Source organism: Furipterus horrens, unplaced genomic scaffold, assembly GCF_987537825.1.
Source record: "Furipterus horrens unplaced genomic scaffold, mFurHor1.1.pri manual_scaffold_7, whole genome shotgun sequence".
NCBI lineage: Eukaryota > Metazoa > Chordata > Mammalia > Chiroptera > Furipteridae > Furipterus > Furipterus horrens.
This window is the reverse complement of record NW_028327177.1, coordinates 54,081,327-54,099,794: the sequence shown is the minus strand read 5'-3', so window position 1 is coordinate 54,099,794 and position 18,468 is coordinate 54,081,327. Positions and strand designations below refer to the sequence as shown.

General features: G+C 32.2%; 1 protein-coding gene and 1 pseudogene across 1 annotated transcript in view; both read left to right on the top strand.

Annotated features, from left to right (window-relative positions):
- Window positions 1-18,468, top strand: part of SNTG1 (syntrophin gamma 1) — an 850,024-nt gene that overhangs the window by 65,088 nt on the left and 766,468 nt on the right. The window lies entirely within an intron of this gene.
- Window positions 16,453-17,121, top strand: LOC150004467 (nascent polypeptide-associated complex subunit alpha pseudogene; annotated as a pseudogene).

The following is an 18,468-nucleotide window of genomic DNA, read 5'->3' as shown; positions in this document are numbered from 1 at the left end:
GAAATCATTGAAAATTTGATTTAAAAAATGCTAGCTTATACTTTTAAAGATTTTCAACCATCACCAATAAGAATAAAGTCAAAGAGATCTACCCCTAGACACATCAAAAACAACTTATTAAGTATAAGAAATCCTAATAATATTAACAGCTGACTTGTCAGACATCATGAAAACCAGAAGGCAAAAAGATGACATTTTCAAACTGCCAGCAGAAAAAGGCTATTGACTGAGAATTTTATATGCAGCTAACCCTCACTTCAATAACAAAGAAAAATTAAAAGATTTTCAGTAAAACAAAAACTGAGAAACCAGCAAACATGCCATACAAGAAATATTAAAGTGAAACTCCAGGCTAAATGAAAGTACAGTAGATGGTTTTTAAAAAAATATGTACAAAGTAATAAAGAGAACCAGTAAAGGTAACTACAATGCTATTATGAAAGACGGTATAAATGTACTTCTGTTGTAATATTTCTTTTTATCATCTGTTTTAAATACAGCTGCATAAAGCAATAATTATAAAAATCTGATGACCTTATAATGTATAGCAATGTAACATGTGAGAACAATACAAGAGAGGAATGAAACGGAAGTATGTTGAAGGAAAGGTTTTATGTACTATTTAAATTAAATTATTATTAATCTGAACTAGATTACTTTAAATTGAAATATTAATTCTTCTTCTGGTTACCCAGTATGATCATAATGAAAAAGTATACAGTAAAACCCAGGCTGCTGTGGCTCAGTGGATTGGACGTTGGCCTGCGAGGCAAGTGTCGCTGGTTCAATTCCCAGTCAGGGCATGTAACTACATTGCACGTCAGGTCTCCAGTTAGGGGCACGAGTAAGAGGCAACCAACCACACAGTGATGCTTCTCTCCCTCTCTTTCTCCTTTCCTCTCTCTCTAAAAAATAAATAAATAAACAAATAAATGATTTTTTTTAAAAAGTATACAGTAAAATAAACAAAAATTTAAAAACAATGCTAGAATATATTTATGTAACAAACAAAAAATAAAAAAGGAATAATGGATGGATAAAGAAATTAAAAGACATAAGATATATAGAAACAAATAGTAAAATAAAAGATATAAATACTACCTCATCAGTACATACATTAAATTTGAATGATTAAACACTCCATTTGTAAGGCAGAGATCGACAGAATGGATAAAAAATGTTATTTAACGATATTTTGTTTATAGGAGAAACAATTTATATATAATGACAAATTAGATGAAAAATAATAAAGAGGAAAAAATACACACTGCAAAATTTAATATAGAGATATATTCAATAATGGATAAAACAACTCACCAGAAAATCAGTAAAAAAATAAAAGACAACACTATAAAACAACTAGGCTTAACAGATCTATAAAGCACACATTTATTAACAGCAGAATATATATATTTTTCTGAAGTGCACATGGCACAGTGAAAAAAACAAAACTCTTTAAAGCAAACTGAAATATTTCTAAATACTTTAAATAAATGAAAGGATTTCTAAATAAATGGATAGACAACCCATATTAAGGAAGCTTAACATTATTAAGATTGCACTATTTCTCATATTAATCTAAAGATTCACTTTAATCCTGATAAAAATGCTATCAAGTTTGTTATAAAAACTGGGAAACTATTATAAAGTTCATAAAAAATGAATTTTATACAAATTCTGCAGGGAGTCAAAATAGTAAATATAATTTTAAGAAAGAATATTGTTGAAGGATTTATCTGTTCCAATTTTGAAACTACTGCAAAGCTACACTAATAAAGACCTTGAAGTATTTGCTAAAGGATTGATATCTAAATCACTGGAATATAATTGAGAGTATAGAACTAAACCCTCACATTTATGCTCAATTGATTAATGACAAAAGTGCCAGAATTACTCAATGGTTAAAAAATAGTCTTATTAGTTGGTGGGAATGCAGACTGGTGCAGCCACTATGGAAAACAGTATGGAATTACCTCAAAAGATTAAAAATGGAACTGCCTTTTGAACCAGCGACTCCACTACTAGGATTATACCTGAAGAACCTTAAAACACCAATTCAAAAGAACTTATGCACCCCTATGTTCATAGCAGCACTGTTTACAATAGCTAAGTGCTGGAAACAACCTAAGTGCCCATCTGTAGATGAGTGGATCAAAAAACTGTGGTACATTTACACAATGGAATACTATGTAGCAGAAAGAAAGAAGGAACTCCTGCCATTTGCAACAACATGGATGGAACTAGAAAGAATTATGTTTAGTGAAATAAGCCAGGCAAAGAACAAAAAATACCATATGATATCACCTAATACAGGAAACTAAAGAACAACACAAACAAAAGAACTAAATAGAACAAAGAGCAGAATAGCAGTCAATAGGGGGGAGCGGGGAGGGAGAGAGGGGGGATAAGTAAGGGAAGGGTTTAGTCAAAGAACATATATAAATGACTCATGGACATGGACAACAGGGAGGGATATGATTGCGGGAGAGGGGGTGGGTTGGGTGGGGGAGAGAAATTGGGAGAAAAGGGGACAACTGTAATTGAAAAACAAAAAAACAAAAAAAGTCTTATTAACAAATGGTGCTGGCACAACTGGATATTCACATGCAGAATAAGTGTTTGGACCCCTAACTCTTACCATAGTTAAAAATAAACTCAAAATGGATTATAGACCTTAATGTAACAGTTAAAACAAAAAAGCTTTCTGAAGAAAGCAATGGAGTACACCCCCATGACAAGGTGTTAGGCAATGATCTTTCACATATGACAACAGAAGCAAAAAAAAACAAAAGAAAAACAAATAAACTGGACATAATCAAAATGAAAAACTTGCATGTTAAAGGGCACCATCAAGAAAGTAAAAAACACCAGTGCATAGGATGGGAAAATATATTTTCAAATAATGTATCTAATAAGGTTCTAGTACTTAGAATATAAAGAACTTTTACACCTTAACAACAAAAAGACAAAAAATCCAATTTAAAAAATAAGCTAAAGATTTTACAATCTATATTTTGAAAGAAGATATACAAATGACCAATAAGCACATGAAAAGGTACTCAACATTATTATTCATTAAATAAATGCAAATCAAAGCCACAATGAGATGCCATGCCACATCCACTAAGATGACTATAACCAAAAATACAGAAAATAACAAGCGTTGTTCCACATGTGGAGAAATTAGAACACTTGTACATTACAGTTGAGAATGTAACCTGATGCAAGACACAGTGGAAATAGTTGACTATTGCTCAAAAAGTTAAAATGTTAAAAATGAAAATATCATATGATACATCAATTTCATATATATATATGAAGTAAAAACCTGTGTCCACACAAAAAGTTGTACCCAAAGATTCATAGCAGCATTATTCAACATATCCCACAAAAGTGCACACATCATAAATATTCATCAACTGAACAGTTTTTAAAACAATCTATGGGTGGTACCATACTATGGAATAAATTAAGCAAAATTCAAGAATGAAGTACAGATACATGCTACAATATTGGTGAACCTTGAAAACATTATGCTAACTGAAAGAAGGCAGTTGCATAAGAATAAATAATATATGATTTGATTTATTTTAAATGTCAAAAATAGGCAAATACTTAGAGAATAAGCGTAGATCAATAGTTGATACAGCTATGTTGGGGGAAAGATAAGGAAAAAGCAGAAAGAGGAATACCTGCTAATTATATGAGATTTTTTTTTTGAGGTGCTGAAAAAGTTCTAAAATTATTTTCTGGTGATTTTTGTTCAACCTTTTGAATAAACAAATAAAATGAATACTTTAAATGGCTGAATTTTATGGTTTGTGAACTAAGTTCTCATAAAGATGAAGAAGTTTCCATTGTCCTTCTGATAGATTTAAAGAAAACTGTAAGTTCTCTTATTAGGTAAGCTGTTTGGTTTTCAGAAACATTGTTTGTAGTAGACTTATAAACCCAATAAATACAAATATATGTACAGAGGTCTGTAAATGTGTTACACACTTTAAGATGGAGTAAGAACAGTCTGTTAGTTGTGTGAAATCCAAAAAAAACCTCTTTTTATACTTCCTACTCACTCTCAGCAAAGTTTCTTAGTTTACCTTGCTTTCTGTATCAGTGAAAAATTTATCTACACATTCATTTACCATTTCATCATCCATATATGCATCTTTTCATTCATCCTGCCAATCATGGACCCATTCAATACACTTTATGAATCTCTTACCTCAATTGAAGAGAGTCATAATAAAAATATGACTCATACATTCCGTAAAAACGACAACGATGAAACCTCCCAAAATACACAAGGATATGTTAAGAGTACAGATTAGATAATGAAAAAATAATTGTAAGGCATGGGAGCTTGGAATACCACTGTACAAACTGATTTTTGATTGTTTTTATTCATTTTGAGGTCCCAATGTGCATAAAGTATTATACACAGGTGCCAGGTACTATAAGAAAGATAAAGATGTTATATAAACATGGATATTATTTAGCCACACTATCAAATTGAGATGCTATTAAAATAATGTGATTGAGATAAGGTGAGTGGAAATATGGCAATAGAATCAACAAACATGTATCTTGTTAATATGTACAAAGATCAGAAAGCAATCAGGCCTTCTGTGTCCCACACTCCATCATTCCATGTGAGATTTCTCTTTCTCTTTTGCATTAGTATTAAACAGCAGTTATGCTGGTTATCTCTTACCACTCTTTGACAAATCTAAAATCCAAAAGGAAAGTATTTTGCTTTGAAGGAAAGCTATTCTCCTCCTCTTTTGTCTTCTAGTCCTTATTTTTCATTTACTCAGACAAAGTAAATTTTCTTATGATACAGAATGTATCAAATATTTCCACTTTTGGGGGGTATTTTTATAATATATTTCACTAGGCCTTCTTATGCAAGAAGCAGAAACAAGGCTTCCTATGGAGCTGCCAGCCTTCTATTCATGTAATTTTTAAATCATTGGGTTTAATGCAAACAAAGATAATTGTAAATTTATTAATTTCCTGAATAATTATACTATGCAACATGTAATAGTTTGGAGGTAATAAACTTTCTAATATATTTCATCTGAAATATATTTTCTGGTAAAATATTTTCTTCTTGTAATAGTCATATAATTTACTTAGGAATACCATTGACCTGTGGGTGAGTTTGTTTGGATTTTTTTGATCTACATATCTTTTCATAAAGGGGCATTTTTATGGAATGCAGGTGGTGAAATTATGCACAAATGATATCCCTGTATAGATCGACGGTTTGTATTCTGATAAGCTCCGATGGGGAATAAACTACAAATGCTTCTCTTTCTCAGGCTCTACATGGAATATTAAATGCACCTGGGATTTTTATTTTCTTTATGTAGGACAAAAATGATTTTTTTTTGTAGATTCTAAGAAATTTGGTGGAAAAAAGCAATATATGGTAGGGATAAACTATTTGGAGGAAATAAATTTATTATATATAGATTGTTCATCCTTATTTAAAACTGTAGATACAGGCAAAATCTAGAGTTTCTCAAATTGTGCCTGAAGGTCTGTTAACTGAAAGTCACCCACAAAGCCTTTGGCAATGAACATGATTAAGGGCCACCCCCAGTCTCTGCAATAGAATCCCTCTGGTGGGGGCAGAGCAGACTAAATTTTAAATACAGTTTTAGGAATCCCATATGCCCACAGAAGCCTGAGAACTACAAAAGGCCTCGAGTAAGCTTTTATCAGGGCTGAACCTTCTTGGAAAACTGACTGTGATAAATCTTCTTGATTTCAGAATTTATTTTCAGGGGAAAGAGCTGTAAATTCTATCTAAAACCCTCCAACCTGATAATGCTCTTTCTATTGACTTCCTTAATTTTATTTACATTATTATAATTTCTCACCACCTTTATTTGAGTCATTTTTCACCATCTCTTTGTCAACACTGGTAGAAGAGTTTAGTTATCCTTTCCAATTCTACAATTGATTCTTTTCATCTCTCCCACTAAAATCTTGTATATGGTCAACACACATTTCTTTATGTCCTTGTTAGATGAGAACATTTAATTTGATAAATTTATTTCTACCATGGAGTTAATGAAACTAATGATATTTTCTAAGGTACAATTAATGTATGAACTCTGGGACCTACAGCATGTCTGGAAAATCAGCCCTGTAGTCATGGTGCTGGTGAATTACATGGCTCTATGTTCATCAGTGATCCTGATCTAGCACCTTCATATATGCTGGTATACAAAAAGGAATATAGCATAGTTAAAGAAACGTCATTCTAGGGAGCACAACAATAATAAAAACATTTACGGTATTTCTAAAGAAGCATTGTAATGTAAAGAATGCAGTTGTGTCATATCAAACTCCACCACTGTCTTGCTGTGTCACAATTACCAGGCTATAGAATCTCTACTGGACTCACTAATGGGGACAATAAATGCCTATTATGGATGTAATAATAACCTTTTGGCGCTACTCTGCAGGTAAATGAGATAATGATGCGGATAAGTGCTATAATAGAAATTTGCACAAATTGCTTGTGGTTACAGTGGATAAAACACCCAATTATGCCTAAGTTGTGTGGAGAATGGCCCAGGACAGGCTTTATCTAGGCATCTTGGTCAAAGTTCAATACTACCAAAAGAAGCATGTAAAGAGTCCAGTAGTGTAGGACAAAAGCAGTTGTTATCAAACTCTGGGAAGTTATAGAAAGTGAAACAAGACAGATAATTAAACAAATCCATGACAGCTGCAATGTGCCCCTTCTAGCACTGATGCATCTCCTCCAAAAAGGCCTGAAACTTGCTTGGTCAATGCCTTAAATATATATGGAATTAAATTGGCTGAAACAATTTAATTAAGTGGAATAGAATAATAGATTACCATTAGCCTGCCTGGAAGGCTAGAAAGCTTTTTTCCCATTGAGGACTATTTACTGTTTACTGTCTGTGTTTTCAGGATGAGTTATGGTGTTAGAGCATATACAGAGTTATGAAATGGAGTCTATGCCAACCATGTTCCTATTGGAAAAAATTTTAAACATCCAGATCCTGGGGAAGTAAAGGGATGTGCGGTAGATCTTGATCTTTTATTCATTCTCATACAGTACACGTGCTAGTGAGAAGAAAAGAAGGAACTTCAAGATCTCCAGATTAAGGGAATACTTAGAATTATTAGAATATTTAGAATCACATAATCTGTGTGATTTCATTTATAACAATTAAAAAAATCCTCAATTAATTAATGTGTCCTGTAAATATATAGTAAGAAAACTATTTCAGCAGCAATCTCAGAAATCTGTAAATTAATGAAAAATTACATGATTAGAAGTAGAAGAATAGTAAAGTGAAAGTTTTATTTAAGCTTGGGAAAAAATGAAATTGATATCCATCCTGAAGAAACCTATGTAAAGAGACAGATTGAAGATTTGAGAGGGGAGCAATGAATCTTTTGAGTAACAGTGGTAATATTAATAATTGTAATTGGAATGAATCAGAATGAATCATTTTTTTTTCTTAAGACTATATACTATAATTAGATGATCTAAGTTTTGGAAGATTCATAGCTGTGAGAATTGGCAGAGCTGCAGGGGGTGCTTTTTATATTCTCACAAAGAATGGCAGGTTTATAATTATTTTTCAAGTCAAGTAACCACTTAAGATGGCATTATTTTGTGAGTGACAGTTTTCCAAATGCAGTAGAATTGCTTAGATCACCACAGAGAGCAAAGATTAAATTATGTTTAATGTTTGTCACAAAAAGCTTATTAATATTTGCAAAGTTGTTTTCAGAAAATTTGATTTCATCCATGGAATTTTAACAGTTTTCTAGAGATTTTCCAAGTATTTTAACATAAAAATTCTCTGGCAGCTCTTTGTCCTTTTCAACATCTTCATGTCTTCCTCTAAAGACCCTTATTGCCCCAGGTCAAAGAAAATACTGTTTCAGTAATGTTTGCTATATTCAGTGAGACAATTTCCCTAAGACTAAAAGAATGAATGACAGTAATAATAGCAATAAAAATATTTAACCATAAAATTTCCACAAAGCCCAGGTAGTCATTAAGATGAACAGGAGACTGGTGAGTGTCAGCCTGCTCCTTTACGGCCACCAGTCTGAACCTTGAGTGGGTTCAGGCTACAGAACTTAGCTCAGCTAGGACATTTCTGAGTTATATTAAGTAATGGGCATGTGTTTATTTAGATCGGAAGGGAATTTACTTTAATTCTAAACTGATTCCATATTAAGGTTGTGTCTTGTTTGTTTGGATATACTATACAATGAAAAAAAGGAAGGTGTTTTCTTTTTTTTTTTTTTACCCCATCTGTTCTCCATGTGAGATCCCTGGACCAGCTTCATCAACATCACCCAGTAACTTGCTAGAAATTCAAACTTGGGCTCCACCCTAGAGGTACTGACACAGAATCTCTGACCATACACCCCAACAAGCTGCATTTTGGTGAATTGTCTGGGTGATTTTGTTACTCAATGAAGTTTGAGAACTACTGTTCTAGGTAAATTGTATCCAGGTCTAGGAAAATAATGAATATGTAATAATAAAGCTAGATGGTATAAGACATAAAGAACATTTTCAAAAGCTTGAATACTAGTTTCTTTTATTTAGGAAAGCTTATTTTTAAAGACATAAAAGTAACGTATTCCTTTTTAGTCATACTCAATGACCCTCCACTATGTTTTCTATCCAACAATCAGTACAGTACTCTTTTACTTTAATAATGCTAGTTGTCTTTACTGAAATGTAATATTTTACACATTTTCTTGTTAACATTTCTTTACAGCAATGACTCTGGAAAATATGGGAAACTGAGAAAAAATATGTTTGGTGAACATTTTAAAATATAATAGTATATTAATCCTGGGGCTTCCCTAGCACAAAGTAGAATACTATTTCACATTTATAAAGAGTATAGTCACTAATTCCTGTCCTCTATTATAAGTCATTTTATCATTAGCTTAATCCTAATTTACCCAAAATTCTAATTACTAGGTATTTTTTCTCTACTAACTCTATCATGCATTCAACTGTCTGTTAAACTATTAATTAGAGTGATAAATTTGTCCACCCCAAAATTCATGGAAGGTGAGAAGTCTGGTTTTGTAACATGATATAATATCCACAGTTTAAGAAATGTATTTTATTTTAAAAGTGATACTCATAGACATAATACATCAAAGAGAATAACTGGTAAATGAGAACATCTAAGAAAGTTATGTGGGAAAAGAAAAGATTGTGGTAAATCCTCAAGTAAGAAAAATCAATGTTGGTATTTTGTAAGTCTTTTGATACAAACCAAAGATTTCAGATATTGAGGGAAAATTCCATGTTTAATAATACTTTCTTTTTGTGGAAAAATGTGTGGAAATATCAGTATCTCAAAAATATTAGAAACACTCTAAAACAATTCTTTCACTTTACTTTAGAAAATAACTTCCTAATCAATACACTGTAATTTATTTCTTCTGCATGTTGGTGTACAGAGTGCATCCCACTGGCTACAATGAAGCAGATCACACTATTCCTTACATTGATAAAATACTAGACTAGTGGTTATATAAATGAACTTGCATTCAGCCAGCAGTCCTTACTGGATCTCTGCATTTAGGTCTCTGGCCCAGATTTCCATGACATTTTAGGCTGCTATATATTTAGAGTAGAATACAAATGAGTTTCAGAAGAACATAAAGTATCTAAAAATTTTCCCTAGTTAAAAAAAAACAAACACACAAAAACCTCAAATGCTTATTTGTAAAAATTCCTTTGATCACTTGTCTGCTGCTTTTAATAAGCATGCATTCTGCTTCTGATATTGTGGTGTGTATTGTTACCAAGTCCAGGTTTTTAATTATTTTATTCAGCCCATATGTATCTTTTCAATAATAAGCTTGCTCTATTTGTAGGGTTAAAAGTTACTGATCATGTGTAATGATTGTATATTTGTTTTTACCCTCTTGTTCTGAAAAAGCTTTGCTCTCTGAATTCTATATTGTCTTGGACTTGTTGGTATGTGTATGTGCATAAAAACCTAATGAGTTTTTCTTGCTCTAATTGTAATACACCTATTTGGCTAGTGAGTTAGTGAATCTGGTTGAAAGGAGTTGATAATGAGATTAAGGTTCAAGATTCAAAGTAACTGTCTACCAATTGCCTCCATAAGGAAGAGAACCCAGTGCCCACATTCTTGTGCTAGAGACTATTATATCACAAGAGCAAAATGTTGCACATGAGTAAAACTTATGAGCTCAGGGATTGTTCAACAGGAAGACAAAAACACAAATAGAAAATAGCCCAAAGTAAGAAATCCCAAACAGCAGGTGATTATATCTTCATTCAAAAATTACTATATATAGATATGTATAGATATCTATATAGCTATATACAGACATAGACATATAGATATAGATATATAGAAACTGGATGGCTTAAACAAGTAGAAAGTTATTTTCTCATAGTTATTGTGGCTAAAAGTTACAGCAACCCAAAGAACCTAATATACCATCCAACATAATTCATTGTGTATAGAAGTTGCTCAGAAATAACCTTGATTTTTTTGTGTGTATAGACCTTACTCTCTGAATTCACCTCTCTTAATTGACTAATAATTTTCTATAGTTTTTATTCTGAAATACATATAAGTTAACTGAAAGTCTTAAAGATAGTTCAGAGACATCAATTAACTCTTCACTCAGTGTTACCCAGGGTTGTATCTTACATAATCAGGATACAATATTAAAAGTAGAAAACTGACATTGGTACATTGTGTGTTTATAGCTCTATGTCATTTAATTATATGTGTAGATGCCTATAACCATCACCGCAATCAAGATACAGTATTACTCTATCACTGCCAAGCTTATATATAAATATGAGGTCTGTCCAGAGGTATCCAGCTATGTATATGAAAAATAGAGAAATTTATTGAAGAAGATACAAGACACAAGAAACATTGTACCTAGGACAATAAGACAATGACACCTCAGTCCCCTTCAAAGTAGGCACCTTGGGACCTCACACAGTTCTCCCATTCGCCATCGACTATTGTTGTATTTTCCTGAATCTCATTTATGGTCTGAAATATCTTCCTTTTCAAAGGTGATTTTAGTTTTGAGGAAAGCCAGAATTGGCAGGGTGCTAAATCTGGATTTTAGCAGGGCTGAGTCACCTGGATGATTTGATGTTTCACCAAAAAACTCTGTACAAGACGTGACGCATGAGGGGGAATTTTGTCGAGATGAAGCTGCCAATCAGTTGCCTATATCTGTGGCCTTCTGAATCATTTGAATAGTTTTTGTAGAGTAACAGGCAAGCTTAATGCAAAATATGATGCAGATTTGCTCTACTTGCTCAGTCATTTTGAAGGTGATGGTCACACAGTACACATGCTCACTCAGTGGTGTCTACCACTCCCACTGACTAGGATAGTGAAGCCGTCATTGTTCATCCATTTGCATTCCAGTCCACTCTCCTTGGCTGCCAGGTTACATTGATGTGGTGCAGACAATTCTCGATATATTAACAATGGCTGGACTTTTTCTGAACAGAACCTGTAATTCTGAAAAACAGCCTGTTCTCTCTCTGTATAATTTGGTCATTTCAAGAATAGTATATATATGGAATCATACCATATGTGACATTAGAGTTTAGCGTTCTATGTTCAGTCTAATGATCTTGAGATCCATCAAAGTTTTTGTGTATATCAATAGTTAATTCATTTTTATTGTTTAGTAAGATTCCATGATATGGATGTACCACAGATTGCTTAACGACTTAGCTTTTTAGAGACATTGGGGTGTTTCCAGTTTTCAGCTTTTACAAATAAAATTAAAATGAACAATTGTGTACAGATATTTGTATGAATTTAAAGTTTGATTTTCTTCATATAAATGCCCACAAGTGCAATTAATTGCTGGGTCATATGGCAGTTGCATGTTTATTTATTTATATATTTTTAAGAAATTCCAAATAAAATTACCATAGTGAGTTCACCATTTTAATTTTCTACCAGCAATGTTTGAGAAACTCAAGTTTCTCTAAGTTTTTGTCAGAATTTATATATATACACACATATTTATATATATTCTTACATGTTTACATATTCTTATATGTTTATATATTTTTTCATTATATTAACAATGGCTGAATTTGTTTCTGGACATGTTTAAAATTATTATTTTTTAAATTTTACTGTTCTAATAGCTAAATGTATCATATCTTATTGTGTTCTGAATTTGCATTCATTTCCCTAGTGGCTAAAGATGTTGAACATATTTTTACATGCTTATATTTTATCTATATATACTCTTAAGTGAAATGTCTATTCATGTTATTTGCCTATTTTTTAATTGTATTAAAATTTATTTTAAAGAATTTTATAGGTTGTAAGTAAGGTGTTTTCTCAGATATAACTTGCAAATATTTTCTCTTTGTTTATAGCTTGTATTTTGATCTTTTTAACATGATATTTTGCAGGACAAAATTTTTAAAATTTTGGTTATATCCAGTTAATCTAATTTTTTCTTTCATGTATGTGCTTTTGGTTTTAAGTCTTAAGAAATCTTTACCTAGCCAGAGTTCCTTTAAAGCCATAGGTTAGTCCCTTGTTTTATTTTAATTTTACATTTAAATCTTTTAGTCCATTTGAACTATTTTTTTCTATATGGTATAAGGTTCAGTCACAGATCAATATTTTTGCCTATGGATGTCCAATTTCCCCAACACATTATTAAATAGACTATACTTTCTTCATTGAATTGCTTTTTTCCTCTTGTCAAGCAACAGTTGTCAATAATTTAATGGACCTATTTCTGTATTCTCTATTTAGCTTCATTGATCTATATATTAATTCTTCCACCAACATCATACAGTCTTGATTAGTATGTAATAATCCTTGAAATTGGAGGGAGTTGTTGCTGCCTTTCTAAAACCTAAAATGTAGTTCTATATTAAACTGAAATGTACACTAGCCCAAAACAGAGTAGTGGTATATACTGAGCTATGTGTAGCATAACTGCTTAGCTGCATTTGGTATTTTCTAGTCATTGTGTAATGGAAACTTGTCCAAGTTCCTGGTATCATTTTCTGAGAAATGAATCACGATATATTTAATGTAAAAATTCTTACCCTAAGTAGAATAAACTTTTGACTTCCTTTTTTATTTGTAGATTAAGTAGGATAATACCTAATTTTGACATTTTACTCTAAACATGGGATGGTCTTATAATGTCCTGGTAATTTGTTCTATCTCCTGACTCCTTCCTGCAAACAAAATCGCATTGACACTTTATCCTGATTCTCTTCTTCTTTTTGATTTAAGCCTATTTCAATTAAACATGTATAAATAAAGTTAAAATATTAATTCTTCCACCAACATCATACAGTCTTGATTAGTATGTAATAATCCTTGAAATTGGAGGGAGTTGTTTCTCTCATTTTGTTCAATTTTTGTTTCTTTTTTTGCACTTTTTAGAATCATTTTGCTTGTATAGTCTTTAAAAAGTGGTAGAATCTTGGTAAGAATTGTGTTATACCTGTATATAAATTAGAGGATAATTGAAATCTTTATTATGTTGAATATTCCAATCAAGGAACATTTCATTTCTGTATTTAAATCTTTTTTTCAATAGTCTTGTGTAGTTTCAACACATAACACCTGTACAACTTTTGTTAGGTTTGCACCTAAATATTCCTAGCAACAGTAAATAGTATTATGTTTTACATTTCTGTTTTCATGTGTTCACCACTAATATAGAAATGCAATTGATTTTTGTATGTCTATCATTTATCTTGAGACATTGCTAAACTCATGAGTTTTAGGTCTTTTTGAGTAGATTGCTGAGGATTTTCTACATAGACCATTATGTTACTCACAAATAAGGGCCATTCCATTGGATGCTTTATTTCTCTGGCTATAAATTTTAGTAATATGTTAAATAGCAGTGGTTAGAGTAAATTTCCTTGTCTTGGTCCCAATATTATGAGAAAAGCAGTTAGTGTTTTATCATATTCGTTATATTTCTTTTTAGGTATTCTTTCTCAAGTTGAGCGAGTTATACACCCATTTCTAGTTCACCGAAAGCTTTTCTTCTAAATAAGTATTGAATTTTAGCAAATACTTTCCCTGCATCAGTAATATAATTAATCATTTAATTTTAGTTCTTTAGCCTGTGAAATGTTGACTGATTTTCAAATGTTGAGCAATCTTTTTGTACCCCTAGAATAAGCCAAATTTGGTTGTGGTGCAAAATTATTTTTATATATTGATGGATCCTATTCACCGATATTTTATTAAGATTTTCTGTGAATAAAAATTTATGTATAATATTGGTAGTTTGTATTTTCTTATCTAATAATGAGAATAATACTGGCTTTATAGAATGAGTTGGGAAGTGTTGCATTCTGTATTTTCCAGAATAAAAATTATGTTAATCTTTGAATATTTGGTAGAAATCCTTGTGAGAATTTTTTAGAGGTTTTTAATTATAAATTTAATTTCCTCAATAGTTATAAGTTATTGAAATTATCCATTTTATCTTAGTTGAATTTTGGTAATGTAACTTTCTAAGAATTTGTCCATTTGTCTCATTTGTCATATTCATATGTTTAGAATTATTCATATAGTCCCTTTTATCCTTTTGATGTCTATAGTGTCTGTAGCAGTTTCCCTTACATCATCTTACTGTTAGCAACTTGAACATATTATTTTCTGTTTTCTTTGTCAGTCTTGCCAGAGGTATACCCATTTTATTATTTTTCAAATAATGTTTGTGTCAGTTATTTTTGTTTTTGTTTTTAATTTTATTTTGTGCTCTATAATTTTGTTTCTTTTTGCTTGCTTGGAGTTTATTTTGCTCTTCTTGTTCTAATTGCTTACAATGGGAACTAAGATGACAAATTTGAGACCTGTCCTTTTCTTAATGTAACTGTTTAGTACTCTACATTTTTCTTAGTACCTATTTAACTCTGCCTTACAAATTTCTTGTTTGTTTTTATTTTAATTCAGTTTGCCGTATGAATTATTTAGATATACATGTTAGTTTCCAAGTGTTGGATATTTTCCTATGTTTTTTTTTTCCTGTTATAAATTACTCTCATATACACTCTGTGTGATTTTGTTTTTGTTTTCAATTTTGTGTAATTTTTTTAAAAAGTAACAAATATGGTCTATCTTGGTATATGTTCTACAGGGGCTTCAAAAAATGTTGGTTGGAATATTTTATGTATGTTGATCAGGTTTTTTTTTTTTGTTAGATGTTGGTGATGAATTCTTCTTTTGCCTTTTGTTTTCTTAATAGGTGAAGAGCTGTGTTTTATTCCCCATACATAATTTTGGATATGTCATTTCTATCAGTATCTGCTTTACATACTTTAGAGCTCCATTATTTGGTATATACTCATTTAGGATTGCTATGTTGTCTTGACTCTTATTTAATATCCCTCTCTGTCATTGGCAATTTTATTTGCTCTGGAGTCTGCATTCTTGTAGGCAGATTATAATTTTGTAACTTTATTATTATTTTTAATCCACACTGTCAATCTTTGCCTTCTAATTGTCATGTTTAGAAATTTACATTTAATCTTAGTATTGATATTTTGAAGCTTAATCTGTCATTTAACTTTAGATTTCTCTTTTTAAAAAATATTCTTTTTCTACCTTTCTGTTGGTTATTTGAGCAATGTTATATTTATTATATTACTTGGAGTTGTTTTTTTTTAAGTTTCTCTACATCCATAAGCATTCCCAGGTGACCAACTTCTCCATTATCAGTATTCTTGTCATTCTCAGGTTCTAAGCAGATCTGCTTTCTTCTTTCCAGCTTGCAGTGTTTTCTCTTTACTTTTTAAAATGTAAGTCTAGAGTTCTTAGTTGTATTAAGCATTAGAAGAAAAAGTACATCTACTCCATTTTCTAGGAGGCAAAGCTGACATTTTTAAAAAATCTGTCTTGCATAGTTCTAGGTAAACTATTTTTTCTTAATAATCATAATTAATAGATACCTAATAAGTCATATTATTTGGAATATAGAATATCCTGTATAATATCTTGAACTGATTTATTAAAAGTCATAGATGGAAAGGGTGAGCAGTAAAAAGAGAAAATGAACTTTCAGAAACAATCTTGATGCTGTTAAAATTTAATTAATTGCATTGTTTAGTGTTGGAAGTAAAAGTTCAATAAAGAGTGGCAAAGATGAAAACTTTTCTTCTAACATGTGAGTTATTAGCATAGAAATCTGAAGAAATCAGGCACACGTTACCCCAATAATTTGGACTTCTGGATAAATTAGAATGTTTTTCTTCTCAATGACACAGTAATAAATGCTGCCACGGGACCATCAAACTTATTGCCAGAATGCTTACAAAGAATTAGAAGTAGCAACAGGCGTGGGTCACGATCTCGCTCTTTTTCTGCCGCCATCTTGGTTCCACGTTCCCTTTACAAAATGCCCAGTGAAGCCACAGAAACCGCCCCTGCTACAGAGCAGGAGTTGCCACAGCCCCAGGCTGAGACAGGGTCTGGAACAGAATTTGACAGTGATGAATCTGTACCAGAGCTTGAAGAACAAGATTCCACACAGGCAACCACACAATAAGCCCAGCTGGCAGCAGCAGCTGAAATTGATGAAGAACCAGTCAGTAAAGCAAAACAGAGCTGGAGTGAAAAGAAGGCATGGAAGGCTATGTCCAAACTGGGTCTTCGACAGGTTACAGGGGTTACTAGGGTCGCTATCCGGAAATCTAAGAATATCCTCTTTGTCATCACAAAACCAGATGTCTACAAGAGCCCAGCTTCAGGTACCTACATAGTTTGGGGGGAAGCCAAGATCGAGGATTTATCTCAGCAAGCACAGCTAGCAGCTGCTGAGAAATTCAAAGTCCAAAGTGAAGCTGTCTCAAACATTCAAGAAAACACACAGACTCCAACTGTACAAGAGGAAAGTGAAGAGGAAGAGGATGATGAAACCGGTGTGGAAGTTAAGGACATAGAATTAGTCATGTCACAAGCAAATGTGTCAAGAGCAAAGGCAGTCCGAGCCCTGAAGAACAACAGTAATGATATTGTAAATGCTATTATGGAATTAACAATGTAACCATCTAAAAAGAAGGACTCTTTTTTTGGTGTTTCAAGAGAGTTACTGCAGCTTTGTTTGAAATTTGTACTGTTTCTATCATTAATAAAGTTATGGCTTCTTGTGGGATGAAAAAAAAGAATTACAAGTAAACTTCAAAACAGACATGAGGAGTCATAAAAATTACACTCCTATATTCATTTCGTTAAAGAAGAAAGAAGTGATGCAATACAGATGAAACTTTTCTTAGATTTGCTATCTACTTAGAAAACAGACAAGTTTGTTCAAGCTATTAGAAGTGCTATTTTTCTGTATAAAAGGCTTTAAATACAAGGCTAATGCCAGCATTTTTAAAACAAAGAAAATTATTTTTTATTAAATTGTTATAACAGTATGAGCAAAGGTTACTCAATGGGGTGAAGTTGGAGTAGGGGGAACAGCTGTCACTTGGTATGATATTTGGTCTATAACCTGGAATTGTGTGCCATCCTAAACAGTCTGGTGTTTCATAAATTTGTATTATTTTTTAAAACTCATTTGTAAGTCTTAGGTTACCATTATGTAGTTTGGGATGGGTCATCCATTAGCATGCCAGCATTCATCAACCCAATTTCTAATGACTGAGGAGGGCTTCTCTGTAAAGAATCACCTGCACTTTTGGTTGTGTGATGCTTCCGTGGGGTTTCTACTAGAGATGATTTTTTCCCCTATTTTACTGATTTAGGATTTCCTCTGTGCTTGCTCCTTTCTTAGCACCCTGTGCACCAAAAGTCTAACTGCAGCCTCCCTTAGGTGAAGCCTTGGGGACACTTCCAGGCTATGCTTGGTTTTCTGCAGTATTTCCTCTTGGAAGTACACCTACTCTCACAGAGTTGATGTCATTTGTTAAATAAATTAGACAATTTCCCCCTTCTCCATCTCCTTGCTAACCCCAGAAACAGTTTTTCACTAACACTTTCTATCACTGTGGCCTTCCTTTATTCTTTTTCTAAAACTTCTTATGTCATCTCCTCTCTGACATGAAACTGCTTACCTTTCACTTTCTTCATCTGTAATGTTCTTTTTCTATTTTTACAATGTATATGTTTAGTTCTGTACAGCCATTTTTTCCTGGCTATATTTTTCCCAGGAATGTCACAATAATAAGAGTGTGAAATTTTAGAATAATAGGAGTCACATGTTTAATATTTGTCAAAATTCTTTCATTATTAATATAAAAATATACACTGTATCTCCAAGAAAAGTCCTGCCATGGTCTCTTATGTTTGGCATAATCCAACTTTAAGTGTCATTTGTCAGCTGGGTTTCCAAAACTCAGACAAAGAAAATCACTTTGGCCTCTGCCAAGTATCACAGGTTTTCACAGAAAGCTCTCCAATGTAGACAGTG